A 20,098-nucleotide genomic window follows, 5' to 3' on the forward strand; every position below is an offset into this window, starting at 1 on the left:
CAGTCATAGTGCCCAAAATGTAAATGTATTTGAGCTTGTAAAGCGCACTGCTACCCGTCCATAGGTTTCCTGGCGCTGTATAACTCTGGGGAACCCGTCCTGGCTTTCCCTGTGGGATGGTCCCTTGCTGGGAGTCCCCAAGGTGGAGCCAGGCATCCCCGGAATTGGTGGGGCCGTTGTGGAGATTAGGCAAGCTAATGCCCAGAGTTGCCGAGTGGAACCCCTGATTAGAGTAAGCACCGAAGCGAGAATTATCAAGTCCACTGACCAAGGTCCACGACCCTGCCGTGTCGGGAATTGAACCCTGGTCCTGGGCCGACTTCTGCTCTCGGGCCTGCCGCCTCTAACCAGTGAGCCACACTACTCCACTAGCCACACTACTCCACATGGAATAAGGCTATGCTGATGCTACTGCTGAAGAAGACCCAGAGTTACTAGGGGCCACCTTTGGTATTCTTTCAACCAAAGCAGTACAGCAAGGGAACATGTTGAGCTTCCTTGCATGAAAGGGCGTGAACAGAAATGCTCCATATCTACTAAGATATTGTGCAATTGTGCTCTCTCATAGCCGGACACCAATGTGAGCACCCTTGCAAAATAATGCGTTATGGGCATGATTGTTTCTGTGCAGGAAGGAATTATTTCCTGCACAAAACAATCGTTAGAGTCATATTCCTCTATGTTTGCTGCAGAATGCGAGGAGAAATGAAGCTGTTTCTCCTCATTATACCTCTGTCAGGTAGACATATTGTTTTGGTGCAAACCCAGATATACAGGTGTTTGGAAATATGGGTAAACGTCAAAATACATGGTTGGATGCATGGGAGTGCCCATACTACACCCATGTACTGCCTACCTGATGCAAATTAACACAAAGTATCATAATGCACTTCATTGAGCACTTTATATTTACTAAACCACACAAACCCACTCAAAGCAACTTTGCGTGGCTTAGCAGATGCCAAGATTGATTTTTTTTTAGGGCTACCCTGATGCACTATCTTAGTAAATCCGGGCCTAGGTTACTATTACCCAATGTCGTTTCTACCTTTTCCAACAAACGCATTGTCAGTTTATTAACATTAATAAAGACAAGTAATTTACTGTTATATCAATCTTGATTTCAACTGCTGCGTGGATCCTAAATGGCCCTGTTAGCGATTACAGATGACATTTGAATTCTGCGTGTCAGAGGTGGCAGTGCAGAAATGATTCTGTTTGGCCTAAGTGCTACTTTTGATACCATTTATCACTGCACCCTCTGTGCCAGGCTCAATGCAGTTAGGGTTGTCAGCAAAGCACTTAAGTGGGTTGAATTATTTCTGTCTAATTTAACTTAATAGGTAATCACGAAATCATTTGATTCTAAGGCAAAAGTCATAAGGTGAGGAGTTCTACAAGAGTCCAAATTAAGTCCCACCTTAATTTAACAAATATGCCTCTTGAATCCGCATGTCATTAGCCTGCATACTGTCACAACGTGGTCGTAACAATGTGACCACGTTGTGACAACGCAAACCATTACTCTACAAGTCATTAGAACAAGGGGGGGGGGGCGCTGGATGTCGGAATAGTAAAATTTACTATTCCAACTCCAGTCTGTTCGGACTTTAGGGAAGGTGTTGGATTTTAAAGCCAACACCTTCTCCCCCCTTCTGCAAGTCGTTCTAACGACTTGCGTAGAAATGGTATACGTTGTGACAACGCGGTCGTTGTAACGACCGCATTGTGACAGCATGCGGGCTCACGGATGCGTCGTGAAGGTGCTTTACCTAATTCAACATTTACACAACACCACTGACCTCATTCGCAGCCATGGATTTGTGTTAATGTCATATGTTGTGACACAGAAATCACCCATTGCCAATGATTCTACTGGGACTGGGGGAACTTTCAAGATTGTCTAAGACCCAGTTACAAGATGGATGCAGAATCATTTTCCTAAGTTGAATGGAGCTAATATAGTGTTTGCGCTTTTTGCAAGGGATTCTCTATTTTTGTCACCTGAATGGTGACCACATGAATGGGGTGATGCTCCAACTCCAAAAGAGGCAACAAAAAAACATCTTTGGGCATTGTGATAGATGCAACAATTTCCTGTACAAAACAACTCAATGCTATTAGGACATCATGCTTTTATCACTTAAGGATGCTTCGTAGACCACTACCACTTTTACCTTAACGTTCTTGAGGGAGGACTAATGCAATTCTCTATATTTCGGACTTCAGAAGAATGCAACGTAAGCAACCTACAGATTTCGAATGCTGCTGCTAGAGACTTATTAGGTCTTTCCGCGTAGCCATGCCACACATCATTTGAAAAGGCAATCTTTGCTTCCGGTCCAAAAATGATTAGGTGTTAAGGCACTCTGTTTCTGTCACACACCATACTATAAGAAAAGTCCTTTCTTCATTCAAGCAAGACTGACAGGTTGTAATCCCATTCGTATGATGCATTCTGATGAAGCTAGACTTCTGTCAGATGCCCAAATGGACCCCTGTTACCACCCTAGATCGGGAGGCAGATCTTTTTCATTTTTTTTTTTTTATAGTTTTATATAGCGCGAACTTGAACCGAATCGGGTTATCAGAGCGCTTTACATAGCACCAGTTACGTTACATGAGGACACACATTCATTTTTTTTTTTTGTTAGGCACAGGGAGATAAAGTGATTTGCCCAGAATCACAGGATGTTTGTTTGGCGTCGGTACCGAGACTCGAACCCAGGTCCCCAGGTCCGAGGTGGAACGCCGTAGCCGTAGCTCTCCCCTTTCTGTCTATGTTGTGGAGTGCCTTACCGAACAACGCACGTACTGAAGAGAATGTTCTAACATGTCACAAAAGTTAATAGCTGTTTTCTTCATGAATCTTTTATGCATTCGAATAGCGCCACGACGCCCTGCGCATAACACATTATTTGTATTTATTCCAGTCATTCAACAATGAACAAACTGTAAATGGTTTAGAAACATTGTAATTGTCAGTTTGAGGGTTCCTGTCATGGAGATTTTGGCAAAATGGTGCAGGCTGAACCGCATGGCATCAGTAACTTTTGTTAATACTGTGTAGGATTAAATCTAGTTTACACAAGAGGATTGGTGGCATTGCCCAAAGAACTATGATGGCAAATTTCTTCTTTTAAGCACACGGAGTCAGTAATGTTTGTAGAACCCAGAAATTATTTAAATACAATGGAATTGACCGATTTAGAAACACGTTTACCAAACGCATTAATGACAATAGGACAGTGCTCAGATTCTAAGGGCAGAACCCTAATGGTAAATAAGTTTGCAATTAGTAAACATTAGAATCATGCCTCCCATTGTGGGTCCTACAATCAGTTGCATTGAAAAACAGTAGCTCAGCCTAACCCACAACATTCCAAACACAGTCAGTCCTCCTCTAAATCCCAAAATCAACATTCAGGATAATCCTGAGAGAAGCCCCTGGTAGTGATCTAAAAAAAGAGCTGTCAATTAGGTTCGGGGTAAGTAGCATCTTCAAAGACACCAATAGAGGCCTAACTCTTGCTTATATGTAAGAAAATGCCTGTTTTTGCATAATCATCCACAAGTTTTTTAGACTGATGCTGCTAGTTTTTCGACTCTGAAGGTGCACTAAATCCTGCCAAACAGGCCTCAGTAACAGTGCTCCGATCCTTTAAACTATATGTCTAATTGGCTCATCCACAATTGGCATAAGTAAACTTACTTATAAGTCCCTAGTATATGGTACCGGGGGTACCCAGGGCCTGTGAGGTAAAGTATCCTTTGTAGACTGCAACACTTACTGCACCACCAAGAGTGTGATGAAGAAAAGCGTGACCATTGCAGGCTGGCAGAGCAGTTTTAGACTGTTAACCCAACATTGCAATTTATAGTAATGGCAAACCCAAAACCTCGCGGTAGGAGTTTTGGACTGTTGCCTGTTTCCTTTGTACCAGCGGACAAACCTTGGGGATTCCTGTTCTGTGGACCGGCCGCAGCGGAGGTGAGAGGCGGAGGCGAGCGGGACTGCGAGGACCAGCAGTCCATCTGACAGCGCCAGCTGGTTCCTCTTCCCGCCGCGCCTCGCGCCCCCTCCCAGTGCCACGCCCCCTTGGCTGAGAGTGTATTTTACTCCTCGCGGCCCCCGCTCCGCGGGAGCCGCTCGCGGTAGGAGTTTTGGACTGTTGCCTGTTTCCTTTGTACCAGCGGACAAACCTTGGGGATTCCTGTTCTGTGGACCGGCCGCAGCGGAGGTGAGAGGCGGAGGCGAGCGGGACTGCGAGGACCAGCAGTCCATCTGACAACGCCAGCTGGTTCCTCTTCCCGCCGCGCCTCGCGCCCCCTCCCAGTGCCACGCCCCCTTGGCTGAGAGTGTATTTTACTCCTCGCGGCCCCCGCTCCGCGGGTGCCGCTCGCGGTAGGAGTTTTGGACTGTTGCCTGTTTCCTTTGTACCAGCGGACAAACCTTGGGGATTCCTGTTCTGTGGACCGGCCGCAGCGGAGGTGAGAGGCGGAGGCGAGCGGGACTGCGAGGACCAGCAGTCCATCTGACAGCGCCAGCTGGTTCCTCTTCCCGCCGCGCCTCGCGCCCCCTCCCAGTGCCACGCCCCCTTGGCTGAGAGTGTATTTTACTCCTCGCGGCCCCCGCTCCGGGGGTGCCGCTCGCGGTAGGAGTTTTGGACTGTTGCCTGTTTCCTTTGTACCAGCGGACAAACCTTGGGGATTCCTGTTCTGTGGACCGGCCGCAGCGGAGGTGAGAGGCGGAGGCGAGCGGGACTGCGAGGACCAGCAGTCCATCTGACAGCGCCAGCTGGTTCCTCTTCCCGCCGCACCTCGCGCCCCCTCCCAGTGCCACGCCCCCTTGGCTGAGAGTGTATTTTACTCCTCGCGGTAGGAGTTTTGGACTGTTGCCTGTTTCCTTTGTACCAGCGGACAAACCTTGGGGATTCCTGTTCTGTGGACCGGCCGCAGCGGAGGTGAGAGGCGGAGGCGAGCGGGACTGCGAGGACCAGCAGTCCATCTGACAGCGCCAGCTGGTTCCTCTTCCCGCCGCGCCTCGCGCCCCCTCCCAGTGCCACGCCCCCTTGGCTGAGAGTGTATTTTACTCCTCGCGGCCCCCGCTCCGCGGGTGCCGCTCGCGGTAGGAGTTTTGGACTGTTGCCTGTTTCCTTTGTACCAGCGGACAAACCTTGGGGATTCCTGTTCTGTGGACCGGCCGCAGCGGAGGTGAGAGGCGGAGGCGAGCGGGACTGCGAGGACCAGCAGTCCATCTGACAGCGCCAGCTGGTTCCTCTTCCCGCCGCGCCTCGCGCCCCCTCCCAGTGCCACGCCCCCTTGGCTGAGAGTGTATTTTACTCCTCGCGGCCCCCGCTCCGCGGGGGCCGCTCGCGGTAGGAGTTTTGGACTGTTGCCTGTTTCCTTTGTACCAGCGGACAAACCTTGGGGATTCCTGTTCTGTGGACCGGCCGCAGCGGAGGTGAGAGGCGGAGGCGAGCGGGACTGCGAGGACCAGCAGTCCATCTGACAGCGCCAGCTGGTTCCTCTTCCCGCCGCGCCTCGCGCCCCCTCCCAGTGCCACGCCCCCCTGCCATACTTAGGAGAATCTCCTCACACGCGCAGCGGGACGCGCGCGGGGCGGTCACCGGGGCGAAGACCGGGCAAAGAGCGGGCCGTTTTAGGCCGTTAGAGGCTGGGAGAGACCGGACCGGGCCCCCCCTCTAACGCCCCCGCTAATTTGCTCCCTATTTACTTCATCATGGCATCCAGAGCTCTAAGGAGTAAGTCGGTACAACATGGCACAAGTACTTTGGAAAAATTCTTCCCCAAGGCGAGCTCCCAAATTAGCAAGTGTCATTTATCCACGGACTCTCATCTTGAGATGGGTCCCGAAAGTGTGTTCTTGGACCTTGAGGAATCTGCCTCAAATGACGCTAGTACACCCATCACTACGGACGCCACCCATATGTCCCTGCTGGATAGCATCGACCAGACTATTGAGTCGGTACTCCGGCAGCTAAGAACTCCGGTCACGCAGAGGGATCGAGATTCCCCACGGTCAGCGGGGATTTCCGACCACTCTGCTGCTCCGGATAATATGGGTTTAAACACGCTGGAAGCGGGTCAAGTGGTCTTGACAACAGTCACTGTGGATAGCGGGGTGACTCAGCCCCTAAAAAGGAAAAGGCCTGCCGAATCAAAGAGGGCAAAAAGGGCAAAATTTGTTGCATCTGATTCAACACTCGAAGATAGTACAGACATTTCGGTCTCCCCTGAGCTCATTTCACCTGGGACTGGGTCGGATCTTGGGGCCTCGCCAGCTCCTGTGTTATCACCAGTGGTGGCGGGCCCATTTATCTTTGGTGGGCTATCTTCTAATAGTTCAGATGCAGTAATAAATTCCCTCACAGCCACTGTCAAGAATCTGTTAACCCCCATTTTAGCTAGACTAGAGGCTATAGAGAATTTACTTCAATCCCGGGGAGATATTCTTATTAGGAGTAGCCCTGGCATAGCTTCTAATGTTCCTGTAGTCACCGGGGAACCATCTGGGAATAGTCTACCTCCTTCTACATCACCACAGGCTTCTAGCAGGGCATTGCCTAGCGCAAATGGTGTGTCCACTTCCCAAACGCGCACTTTGCTGCCCCCAGTGCCTGGGCCCCCTGTCCCGGCACCTAGGAGATCTAAACCACCCCCTGTGTCGCGGCCTGTGTCGCAGACAAGGGCGACAGTGGGTCCTACAAACGCCCGAAGTGATGGCTGTGTTCCTCCCTTAGATAGACGCAGGGAGGTCAATTTGCCCCCAGAAGCTGTCCCATACACGGCAATTATGGTGGGAGTTCCTGAGCTAGCTGGTGGTGTTAGGGAGTCCCAAGACTCCCTACGTAACAAGGTTGTAAGCTGGCTCACCATCAATAGACCGTTGCCTCCAAACTTGAAGGGTGAGGTTCTGATGGTAAGGAGGATCCCGTGGATTGGCCCTACCAAGAAGAACAGGTCAGGGGACTGTATTGTTTTAAGTTTCAGGAGCCCGCATGTTGCTAATTACATCTGCAACTGGCTTGTAAGGCCTGATAAGGCCGCAATAGAACTTGTACCCCTTTCTTATTTCTACCCTAGTGGTAGCAACACGGTGGGAGGGAGTGAGAAGGGATGGACCAGGGTGGGCTTTGCTGTAGATGGTTCTCGTTACAGACCAAGGCCCTCCTTGCCAATTGCTCATGCAAACTTCACCCATCACAACAGGTTCTCCTGTCTGGACCAGGTTGATTGACCACAAACTAGGCCAATCTTGTCTGGTCATGAGAATGGGGTGGATGAGGTGCAAAGTCATGTGGGTTTGGGTGTGATCCCCACGTCGGAACTAACCCGGCTCCAGGCTACTAATGAGCGAGGGGCTGATACTACTGATAATCCGTGCCAATTGAGTCCCCCACTTAACACCGGGCTAGCCCATATTCCCCAAACAGGGGCAGCAGAGCGGGTTGGTCGCGCTGCCACCGCTGTTGGTGGAACCGGCGCCCTAGACGTCGGTCCACCCAAGGCTATCCTGCAACCTCATGCTGGAGTTAAGGGCAGCCTGCCACTTGACCCAGGACTGAGAATTCTCTCCTGGAATGTGGCAGGAATAGCGAACAAGGAGGGCTCTCCGGAATGGGACTCCCTGGTGGGTGAATGTGACATCGTCCTCCTTCAGGAGACCTGGGCGAGGGTCGCTCAGATCAGGAGAGGGTTTGAAGTGTTTGAAATCCCTGCCACATGGGCTGGGAGGGGGAGGCCCTCTGGTGGCTTGGCAATCTGGATTGCGAGTCACACTGGGTGTCAGGCGGAGCGGGTACACACGTGTTCGCAGGACATCCAGTGTGTGCGGCTCACTTGGCCTGGTAAAACTCCGTGGGCCATTGTCAATGTCTACTCGCGCCCGGTTGCCTTGTCAAGTGAATCACCTACCTTAAATGATCTGGCCTCCTTCCTGGGTCAACTTCCGGGTGAATACAAGGTGGTACTTGGAGGGGACTTCAATTGCCACTTTGAACCCTTGGAAGGTTTACTCGATGGTGCCCTTACGGCCGAGGACGACCATTGGGGGGTTCCACCCTCTTCTTCCCCTCACCCTAAAGCCTGGTCCCCTCTAGCCTTACAGCTCATGTCCCTTACCCTGAATGGCGCGCTGAGGGCGTGTAATGGTCGTACTCCTTCCGATACCCCCTCGGTGTGTACATTCAACAGGAGGGGCCATGAGTCGAGGCTAGACTACATTATGGTGGATATTTCACTCTGGCCCAAAGTGCGGGACTTTAGGGTTATCAAGAGGACAGACAGCGACCATAACGCTCTCTGCTTAAGTATTCTGTGCCCTTCGCCCTTGACGGACTCAGCCCCAGTTGGCCAAGGGGCAGATATGGGGGATTTGCTCCTGACCACAAATAGGCGCCGAGTTAAGTGGGGGAAGCTTGTAAATTCGGAGGAGCCAATCAGGAAACTATACGAGCTGGCGCTCCCTAGCCTCATGGAGGTGGAGACCCTTCTGAATGAACCAAGAACCGCTGAGTATTGTGAGAAACTGGGAAATATTCATCAGGTTTTAGTGAGGGACTTGGCCGAGGTATTTCATCCGGAGGTCCCAATTCGAAAGAAAAGGACACCTCTTCCCACTTGGTACACCCCAGACTGCAGGGCAGCAAAATCTGACCTTATTGCAGCCATAAAAGAGGGGTCAGATAAGGCCAAAGTGCGTGACCTGAGGAACCACCATAAATCAGTGCTGGTGGCTGCAAGGACCGAGTGGGATTGGAAGTATTGGCAGGACCTCTACGATGCCCTTAAATTCAGGGATCCTCGGCAGTTTTGGGCCCTTGTAAACAATGGGTCAGGGACACTCAGTAAAGCGATTGAGCCTAATATAGCCCCTGCGGTATGGGAGTCCCACTTTGGGGCTCTCTACCTAGATACCAGTCCCTGCCCGGCCGAGGAGATGCAATTGCCCTTGGGTACTGAGGAGTCCGGAATGGAACTATCCCTGGGGGAAGTGGAGCTTGCCCTTGAACGTCTAGCAGTGGGGAAGGCGCCAGGCCTGGATAGGTTACCCGGGGACCTATTTAGGCATCACCCGGATATCTGGGGTCCATACCTTCTTGTTCTATTTAATGCCATTCTTGGAGGTATGGCGATCCCTGGGTCGTGGTTGGGGGCAGAGATTGTGCCCATCCATAAGAAGGGCTCTACTCTGCTCCCCTCCAATTACAGGCCTATAAGCCTTATAGATGTGCCCCAAAAGATCTTCGCGCGCCTCATTTTGGACCATCTCCTAGACTGGGTCGAGGCCAATGACATCTTGAGCCCTTTACAGGCTGGCTTCAGAAAGAACACGTCGACCATGGATCAAATCTTTCGCCTCCTTCTTCTGTACTGGAAGACGGTTACGTTAGAGGGAGGTCGACTATACATGGTCTTCGTGGATCTGAGGTCAGCCTTTGACCTCGTCCCGAGGGGGAAGTTATGGGAGGTCCTGCAGAAGCTAGGAGTTCCCCCCCACCTCCTTAGAATCATCATCAGACTGCATGAGAACAACTTTGCGGTAGTAAGGTGTGGGAGGGATGGCAAGCCCTCGGGCAAATTCCCGGTCCGCCGAGGTGTCAGACAGGGCTGTGTTCTGGCTCCGACACTGTTCTGTCTGTACATCAACAGCGTCATTCAACACCTTGACGCTGTCGGGGACAATGACGCCCCGGTTTTGGCAGGAAGGAGGGTTCCGGCAATTATGTTTGCCGATGACACCCTCCTTCTTTCCAAATCCCCCATGGGGATCCAGAGGATCGTGGATGGCTTTGGTCACTTTTGTAGACAACACGGGTTGGAGGTGAACACGGAAAAAACTAAGTTCATGATCTTCAACCCTCCGACCAAGACCAGACCCAACCCAAAACTCGAGGGAACCAGTTTGGAAAGGGTTTCTACCTTTACATACTTGGGGGTCTCACTTCAAGAAAATCTGACCTGGGATTCCCAGGTGGCTAGATCTAGGCTGAAACTCTCCCAGCTCTCGGGCGCACTCCTGAGGGTATCTAATAAGTCCACCTTCAAGCCTGTCAGCCCGGCCTTAGAAATGTACAGGACTCAGGCGAAGGCGGCTGCCTTGTATGGCAGTGAGCTGTGGGGCCATAAAGCTGGGAAGGTCATGGCAGGAGTGGAAAATTGTTTCCTTAGACGTCTTCTTGCTCTCCCGCAGGGCACACCACTCCTCCCCCTAAGACTTGACCTGGGCCTCCCGTCAATCGCAGAGGACTTGCGGTCGAAACCGGTGAAGTACTGGCATCGGTTATGGTCCACTGAGGAGCTGCATCACTATAGGCAGGACCTCATACATGTCTTGAGGCTGGATGTCAATGGTAAGATCCCTTGGCTGGCACTTATCAAATCGGAATGTTCCAGCTTGAATTTGCCAGAGCTATGGGATGACCCAGCTCAGGGATGCAGAAGGATTCCGCGCAAAACCCTGGCACAGCTCTACAAAAACAAAACCCTTGCGGATATGGACAGTGCACATGATAGTGGCACCCTGACGGGATGTTTTATTGTATCCAAAAATTCCTATGTTTTCGAACCTTTTATGGATTTTATCTACCCTCTTTTGGCGAGGAAATTGTTCCTGCAATGGAGGTTTGGTACGCTCCCTACTAAAGTTTTTACCCACAAGTGGTCGCTAGGGGGCGACAAGCTGTGCCCATGCTGTAAAGTTAAGGAAGAAGATGACCTGCACATAATGTTCTGTTGCCATGTCTACCGGAGTCTGAGGAGGCGCTGGCTAGCCCCTCTATGTCGGAATCTGGGCTTCAGTAACTATCTACAAGCCTACAGGGTGCTGAAAACTAATACCCTGGGCCACATTGTGTTTGCGGTTTCCAAATTCCTAATGGCAGCATGGATAATAAGGAAGAAAATGTCTGGTTAATTTATTTTACCACGCTTCTCTAAACTCTGCAGGTCCAGTTGGTTTTTATTGTATATATTGTCTTTTATCTGTATGTACTTTTATTGCTTCTTTTATGGCCCATGAGGCCGAAATAAAGAATTTTTGGATTGGATTGGTAAATTAAATTACCTGATAGCTAATTTCTATGTGGTAAAGTTCAATAAAATAGCTCAATCAAAATAAGAGACACAGAGTCCGTGGCGTCTGGGTTTTAAGGGGTTTTATTCCATAAAATGGAATTGGTTCGAACCAGGTAGCATGATCCATCACCACGAGGGTTCAGGAAGGGAATCATGGACATGTACAATGATTTATTAACAGTACGCAGTATATATAATATCATTACAGTGGTGATGGGTTCAGAAGGCGTAACGGCTGAAAGAAACAAGATAAGAAACATGTGCGTAACAATATGTAATCAGAAGGCGTGCACAAGGGTGTACACGGAGGTGGGTGCCAGAAACGTCACATAGAAGAAGAAATATTTCAGCATTTCAGTCATAGAAGTGGGTGGATCCCTAGAAGAATCCTGCAGTGTCAGCAGAAATATATGGCAGAGATGCGCGCGCAGCAGCATGACGTGTGACTGACGTGGAACTGGAGGGTGAAGGGGACTTGACATTTAACGCTAGGATTAGAGACAGAAGTCTGGTGGGTCAGATCAACTTGTTCCTAAATCATATCTGGTATTTTGTGTTTGGAGAACGGTATTATCTAAAGAAAAGGTCTCTCGGGCAGAGGCTATTCTATACTGACTGCTAATGCGTGCATGTGTGTCTACGTGTAATGCGAGGGCTATGGGCCTACCATGGCAACAGGAGCTATGAATTACGTACATGGAGATAGAAAAGCCGGGCCCTTTACTCTGCAGCTGGGGGGATGTTTACCTAAACTACTAGACAGGAATGTATTTTCGAGGAGCGGAGCAGATAACTTGAAGGCTGAATACAGTTTTGGCAGGCAGTCAGGCAGAGCCGGGCACCACTTGCCGCGTAGAGAGTAAGTCAAAGTTCAGGGATGCAGATGCAGGTCCTCGCTGCAGTTTTCAGAGGCAGAAGTCAGGAAAAAGGCTTGATGGCAGAAATCAGGGCCTTCGCCAGAGCCATGAAAACATGAAAGTGCACCATGTAAAGACGGTGGCACGGCACACTTAGGAACTGAATTATCGATCCATTCATGGCGGATTAGAAAGAGGACATGTTAACGTTGGACGCAAATGTATTTGCGTCTTCATAGCGGGTTATGGAGGGAACTTACATGTGCTTTAGGCACATACATGGAGCCGTTGGGGTACGTAGTAGGGGACACAATTGAGCATAAAAATTCATATTACCTCATTCCCTCCTTGTCCCCTACGGACCCTTCATGATATATCAATCTTCATTAATCCATCTATGTGTTCATATAACATCATTTGCTCTTCCCTTTTCTGACGGGAATTTGAACTTGAACTTGAATGGGGAATACATGATGTGGCGCACAAACCGCATATCGTCGGCCCACATTGTAGACATAGGCAACAACTGAATACTATGAGAAGGGCTATCCCTAGGAAGGATAGGACTTTCCATCCCCAAGTGGATAACACGCTCCAGAACCAACCGGACCAAGTCCAGGTGCCTGGATTCTGGTGTATCTGACTAGCAATTTTGTGAAGACGGGTAATGGCTTTATATACTGAAGGTGCGTTTTGTGGAATGAAAATACAGCAACTCGATCCGATGACTCTACAAGCTCCGCCCCTATCGGCCAAGATGACGTCAAGAACAAGACGATTTTGAAGGACAACAAGTCTCATAGCAGACTGTTCCTCTGTTAAATTGCCTAGGGCGGAAGTAGTTTCATTCACTACTGCTTCAAAGGTTCTGGTCAATCTACGTATCAGTTTACTATTCGAGACAGTACCTAAGTAGGGAAAGAAACCTTTATTGAAATCTGTATATTGCTCCCATGCCGTTTCAGTATAATCGACAATCGGGAGTTCTCTCTTGTGTCTAGTATGTACTAGGTGGGAGTTCCTATGATAGTCAGGTGGGGCTAGAAAAACAGGTGGCAGAAGGAATGCAATGTAACAAGTACCATCCCAATCTAGGGGTAAACGTATGTATGCTGTATGGCCACAAACAAAATAGGAATGACGGGAAGCTTTTAATGTAGACTTGCCTTTATCACTGAATTTGACTACAGTGGTACATTCGCTATGACCTAGGTGTACTGAACCATTCTTTCTGACACATAATTCACCTTTAACAGGTAATACTGACATAGAGGGTAAGTCTGGCTTGGTTTCGGACTCGACATTCAGAATCATGAGGTTAAGTGTAAAATTACCTAATCCATATACTTCGTTTTCTAGATCGGTCCCTGTCCTTTTGGGAAGACCCTCCTTGTCAGGGAAACATACTTTGTGCAGAACAGTGTTCAGATTTCCCCATACCCAATTGCCTTGGTAAACTACGGAATCAGAATCTAAGGAATTTATTAAACTAAACCATGCACCACAGGAACTATTGTGTGTGAACGGGTATGGAAAGAGGGGCAGAACTCCCTTGTATTTCTGATAGGGGGGGAGTCGGCCACATATCCAACAATTGGTAGCATTGCTGGTCTGATGGGAATGTTGTAACATACTAATGAATGTATTGTTGCGCAGCGCAAGTCTGTATGCCAATTCATGCGGGGGTAATTCACTGAAAGTGTGCTCGATAGTAACATTTGAAGAAGAATGTGTATGCTTGAAAATAGGGTAGTACAAGTTTAACAGTATACTTGCAGCAATAATCATAAGACTCAGAAAAAACATAATCAATAATGTCACTATGCAGTGACTGTGGAGAGATTTACAATATTCACGTTTCTTGAGCTGTTTCTGTCTATCTCTCTCTCTATCGGGGTCTAGCGGGAACATGTCAGAATCAGGTCTAACCGATTCACCTAGGGGAGGACTTAAACAATTAAACTGTCTGACTTGCTAGACCTCAGTTTGGATTTATACTCCTCGGACGGAGTTTTCTCTATCAGGGGAAGTTTAGAGTCACTGAAATCTGGGCAGTCCTTAGAGGGGGAGGGCTGAGAGTCTGTAACTGGAAGCAGTCCATGAAATATCTTGACGTGGCTGGAGTGGAGCCACCCTTTGCGGCCCTCGACCTTGATTGCAGTCCTCGTGGTTAGCAGGACAAGTTTCGGCTCCTGCCAACGGGGCTCCAGCGGACTCCTCCGATCAAAGTTCCTAATGAGGACAAGATTCCCCGGAATGATCCCATGTGGCTTTACATCGGTGTTGTCGGGAAAGGCTGCAGCAACCTGTGAACGACATGATTGTAGTGCAGACATCAAGGAGGCAAGGTAATCTGTCAGCATATTACAGTCAACAGCTGTGATTTTTCTGGGCAGAGGAGTCCCCCACATATTCAGTGGCCTGCCAAAGACCACCTCATACGGGGATAGCCCTGTTCTTGAATGCGCTACCATCCTCATGTAGAAGAGGGCAACGGGTAATGCAACTATCCAGTCTACGCCCTTTTCTTTGCAAATCTTGGCGAGACGAATTTTCAGAGTCTGATTGTGACGTTCCACGAGACCTGCTGCCTCGGGATGTCGGACACAGTGAAACTTCCATTGATAGCCGAGCAGGAGTGATACCTGTTTCATTAACTCGGACGAGAATGGCTGACCGTTATCTGAGTACACGACACGGGGCAAACCGTACCGTGGGAAAAATTCACGTACCAGCTGCTTGGCAGTGGTCGAAGCAGTGTAATCTGGGACTGGATATGCTTCTGTCCAACGGGAAAGTGCACAGACAACTACGAGGACATATTTAAATCCTCGACAACGTTCCATCTGGATATAATCCATCTGGAGGACTTCAAAAGGGTGATCGGGAGGATGAAATCCACCTTGCTCTACGGGAATGCTTTTACCTGGGTTGAACTGACAACAGATCATGCAAGTACGCACTTTCTGCTTTGCTGCTGCTCGTAAATGTTTATTGAACCAAAGGTTTTGAATACTGTCTAACATGGCTTTCTCTCCTAAATGTGCAGGACTATGTGCTGTGGTAATAATAACCTGAACCATAGAGTCGGGGAGAAACCATGTGGCCTTTCCCTTCGTCATCCATCCCTGTTCTGTCTGGATCCCTCCCAGTTCAGTCCATTTCCTGATTTCGTCTGGTGTAGCATGTGTCTGTATGTCAATTACATCTAGGGCGGGATCCTTAACTGTCATGCAATGAGTAGGCGTCGGGATTATTGTCTTTGTCAAGTCAGGTGTGTGAGTCTGTGCTGTGAGCTTGGCGGTTCGGTCTGCCAGGTCGTTGCCCTGGGAAATGTTGTCAGTGACTTTAATATGTGCTTTACACTTCATGATGGCTATTGCTGTAGGCAAATGTATTGCTTCTAACAGAGCTTGAATGAGGGGACCGTGCTGGATCTTGGCACCGTGTGAAGTTAAAAAACCTCGTTCTTGCCAGAGGACTCCGAAGTCGTGTACAACTCCGAATGCATAACGGGAATCTGTGTATATGTTAACTTTCTTGTTCTTGGCTAGAATACAAGCTTGGGTCAGAGCAATGAGCTCTGCCGCTTGGGCTGACAGGGTGTCAATACGATGTGTTTCTATGACATCAGTTTCTGTTGTTACTGCATATGCAGCCACTAACTCTCCTGTGCTTGTTCTCATACATGAACCATCCACATAAAGTGTCAGGTCTGGATCTGGTAATGCGGTGTCTGTCAAGTCTTGTCTGGGTTTCGTCATGATGGTAATGACTTCGACACAGTCATGTGCCAAAGGGTCTGTCATATTTAATGGCAAAAGTGTAGCTGGATTCAATGTGTTACAGCGTCTGATTTCTATGTGTGGCTGAAATAATGTCAATTCATAACCTGTTAGTCGTGCTATAGTCAAGTGCTGAGTCTGTGTACGGTTTAAAAGAACTTCCACGGAATGTGGAACTTGTACTGTCAATTGGTGTCCTAACACTATTGAATCACTTTGTCTGATTGCTAGAGCTGTTGCTGTTACTGATTTCAAGCACGCAGGCAAAGCCTGGGCTACTGGATCTAATGTGCTGGAGAAATAGGCACACGGTTTGTGTGACCCTGCTTGGTCTTGAGTGAGGACTGACAATGCAGTACCTTCACGTTCTGTGACAAATAGTGTAAAAGGTTTGCTGTAACTTGGTGTCGCTAAGACTGGTGCTTGACATAAAGCTTTCTTTAATTCGTCAAAAGCCTGTGTATGTTCCTGAGTCCAAGGGAGGACAGTCGATGACGCTGCCTCCTGTGTTGTCAACTGTATAAGTGGCTTGGCTAGAAATGCATACTGAGGGATCCATTGTCTACAATAAGAAGTGAGGCCTATAAAGGCCCGCACCTCCTTCTGTGTTCTGGGCTGTGTCATATTTACAATTAACTGGATATGGTCGGGTGTTAGCTGTCTCCCCCATTTGGACAGCAAGTGCCCAAGGTAAACCACTTGCTGAACACAGAATTGCAACTTCGAAGGGGACACCTTGTGTCCCTTGTCAGCCAGAAAATGTAAGACTGTCAGTGAGGCATGTTCACATTCGTGTTCACTTCGAGCGGTGATCAACAGATCATCGACGTACTGGAGTAGGGCAGTATTGTCAGGCATGTGGATACTGTCGAGCTGTCTTTTCAATGCTTGGCTATAGATGCTGGGGCTTTCTGTGAATCCTTGAGGTGCGCGTGCGAATTTAAAGCTTCGACCATTTAAACAGAATCCGAAAAGGTATTGGCTATACGGATTAATGGGGACACTAAAGAAGGCGTTCTTCAGATCAATTACAGTAAAGAACGTGGCTTCAGAATCAATTGCAGTCAATAAAGACGATATGTCTGGGACCACAGGATACTGTGGCACAATGCATTTATTCAATTTGCGCAAATCGATCACTAATCGATAAACTGGTGGTGCACTCGGATCAGTGCGTTTAAGAATCGGAATGATAGGGGAATTACAGATATTGGAGTCGGTCTCTACAACCACTCCTTGGGCAATGAGTTCGTCAATGATTTTCAGTAAAGCCACTACAGCATCTGGTGGTAACTTGTATTGTCGAATTCGGGGTAAGACAACTCCTGGCTTGAGTGTAACTCGATATGGTGTAATGTGCATACAACCTACATCAGTTGGGCTTTGTGCCCATAACTGTGCAGGAACATTCTGTAACCTGGGATCAATATCTCTCAACACATAGTGACCTTTAAAGTCACGTAAAAATAATCTAACTCCTTCTGGAGAACAACATATGACTGCTCCTAGAGCCTTCAGTGTCTTGATACCTAACAAGTTTTCTGGACATGATTTCGTAAGCAATAAGTCTGTAGTTTGTGATAACGGACCAATTGCTAGAGGAACTGGTTTTGATACTTCATTAATAATAGGTTTTCCTGAAAAACCAAGGGAAACATTCTGTGAGCCTGAGAGGGGTGCCCCTGGAACCTCGTCGTGACTTATCGTTGTTCTGCTTGCCCCTGTATCAATCAAAAACTTTCTATGTTTCCCTAATACCTGACTATGTACATAAGGACCCTCTTGATCTACAGGAATCTCAATGAGAGGCAAGCCAACTTCCCTCTCTAGGCTGTTTCATGTGTATCGCTGATACTCGGGATAGTCAGTTTGTGCATACTGGTACATCTGCTGAGTTGCGTGTTGTGTTGAGGCAATTGGCTGTGGCTGGGGTACCGCTATGGTCTGTACTGTCTGTTGTGGAGCATGCATAGGCTGTACATTCTGGGGTATGTGTTGGTGGACCTGATCCTGTCTAGGAGGACGCGGTCTCTCCTTAGTTTTGCCTGTTGCTATATTGTATTTTAAAACAGTGCATTCATTTATATAATGGCCTGGCTGTTTGCAGTAGTTGCATGTCCCTTTAACGGGAACTGCTGACTTATTGGACTGTGTCATGCCGTTTTTCTGACTGTCAGCTGGAACTGACTGAGCAACTAACATTTTCATTTTTGTGTCTTTCATACGTCTTTGTTCATGATCATGTTCTTCCCTGACTCTGTTCTGGTGGTACTGTAACATTTGTAACATCTGGGAAGGCGTGTTTGCTTGCCATGTGCTCTCGACTTTTAATACACGATTCTTAACTTGAGGCAAGGAATTCTCAACTAGTTTCATTACAAAAAGATGTGGGTATGACTCACTACTTGGTTTCAGGCCACTATTAATATTAAAACATTTCTCAAACCTAGAATAAAAATCACTAGTGTCTTCATCGGGTTTCTGTTTGCAGGCTGAGATTGCACCCCAGTCTTCCTTTTTAGTTGACAATAATCTTGGCAGAACCTGTACTAACAATCCTGGTAATGCTTTAGTTTTGTCCCCAAGCCCTAGACCTGGGGTTCGAGCCATTTCTTCATTCTCTAATGCAGCCCAATCAATCTTTTGCTCTCCCACCTCCCAGTCTTTTTCTTTGAGTTTCTCGTAAATACCGGCAGGCAGTAATACTTTCAATATTTTCATAATGTCGGGATAGGTATAGTCTCCCATAAGTAACATGTCTTTTATTTCACGGTGAAAACCTGCTGGATCTTTATCATGACTAGGTACTATCTTCTTCATTTCTAATAATTCCATTTTAGATAACGGTGTGTACACGAAAACACGTCTAAGGGTGTCATCGGCATTCTGGACTGGATGTACTTCTCGTAAGGGATTCTGTCGGTCGAAGTAAAACATTTTCCTTTCTGGGGGTGGGGTTGAAACAAACTGTGGGTTCAAGAAAGCACAATATCTGTGTCGCTGTTCTAGAATTACTTTAATTAGATCGGTACCTAGACCTCTCCATTTATTCATGAGTAGTTCTATTAGTACATCAGATAAGGGACCTGGGTCAGAACGTTGGCATTTATACAATAAAAGAAGGTGTTGTATCATGTACATACCAGCCAGTCGCTGTTCGTCTGGGGACAGATTCAAAAAGGTTTGTGCTACTGTGTCATCATTATACATACTAGAATTGTCAGCCCATTGCACTGCTGACCTGGCTAATTCTTGTTCATCCATAGAATTGAGTACATGGTACCCCATCCGATGTTGAAGTACCTTATCGGCAGTCTGAAATAGATGTTCAGGCGTTTTCGGATTTGACACAGCAGAGTGAAAAAGTCGCTTGCTTTCTGGGCGTAACGTTTTATCAAAGGATCTACCCTTACCTACATAGGCTATCGTGTCTTGACTTATTTGCTGCGATGTTTCTACTGTTTTCTCTGATTCATCCTCCTCCTGGGAGGAGGCTAGATCGTCTGATTCGAGTGGCTCCTCAGTTTCTCGACGAGCATGTATATCTATGATTTCTTTACGGACCTTTCTAACCATAGCATGTATACTTTTCTCTCTATCATGTTTACCCTCAGCCATGTTCTGACTCCATCTGTTCAATTTATCCATCTCACTTTGTGGAAATCCTGCCTGATCTTGTTCTCTTATCAGACAATTCACCAAAAATCGCATAATTAAACCTTTGTTCTCAATTTTCTGACGTGACATGGCGTCACCAACACTCTCGGGTCCTTCTCCTGTTCTAATAAAGTGATACATTTTGTCTAGATGTTCTGGCATTTCTGGTAACATTATCAGATAATCTGTAACTCGTCTTAAGCGTAAGGACGCTAACAACATGGGTCCTGACGTACCAGGCACAGTGTCGTATCTACAATCTGTAAGCTGTTGTCTGAGCTGTTCTGCTGCGGCACCTTTAGGTGTCCGCGCCATTGCGAAATCTCTCATTGTCACTCGATGTAACTGCGGCGGGGTTCGAAAACCTCCAGATGCGCCTCCTGAGCCGGAGGCTTGACCATAACCTGGCTGCGTTGGGACCTGAACTATGCCAATCCCAAAAGGATTAAGGGTATTTATAGGGGGTGCAAGATTCGGGACCAAAGCTGCAGCGAGGACCTGCTGTTGCGGACCCGGGGGCTGCTGATTATGGGGTGCAGGTACATGTGGGACGGGTACATGGGCAGGTGCATGAGTATAAGCTGGGGCTGCATCATCCAAATAGGAAGAAAGAAAAATCTCTGCTGCGGTCTTGTGACGTAATTTAGTCGGAACCAATGGAAGGGGCAGATTCTTTGGTACTTCTGGGGTCGCCTTGGG

Source organism: Lissotriton helveticus, chromosome 5_1 (assembly GCF_964261635.1).
Source record: "Lissotriton helveticus chromosome 5_1, aLisHel1.1, whole genome shotgun sequence".
NCBI lineage: Eukaryota > Metazoa > Chordata > Amphibia > Caudata > Salamandridae > Lissotriton > Lissotriton helveticus.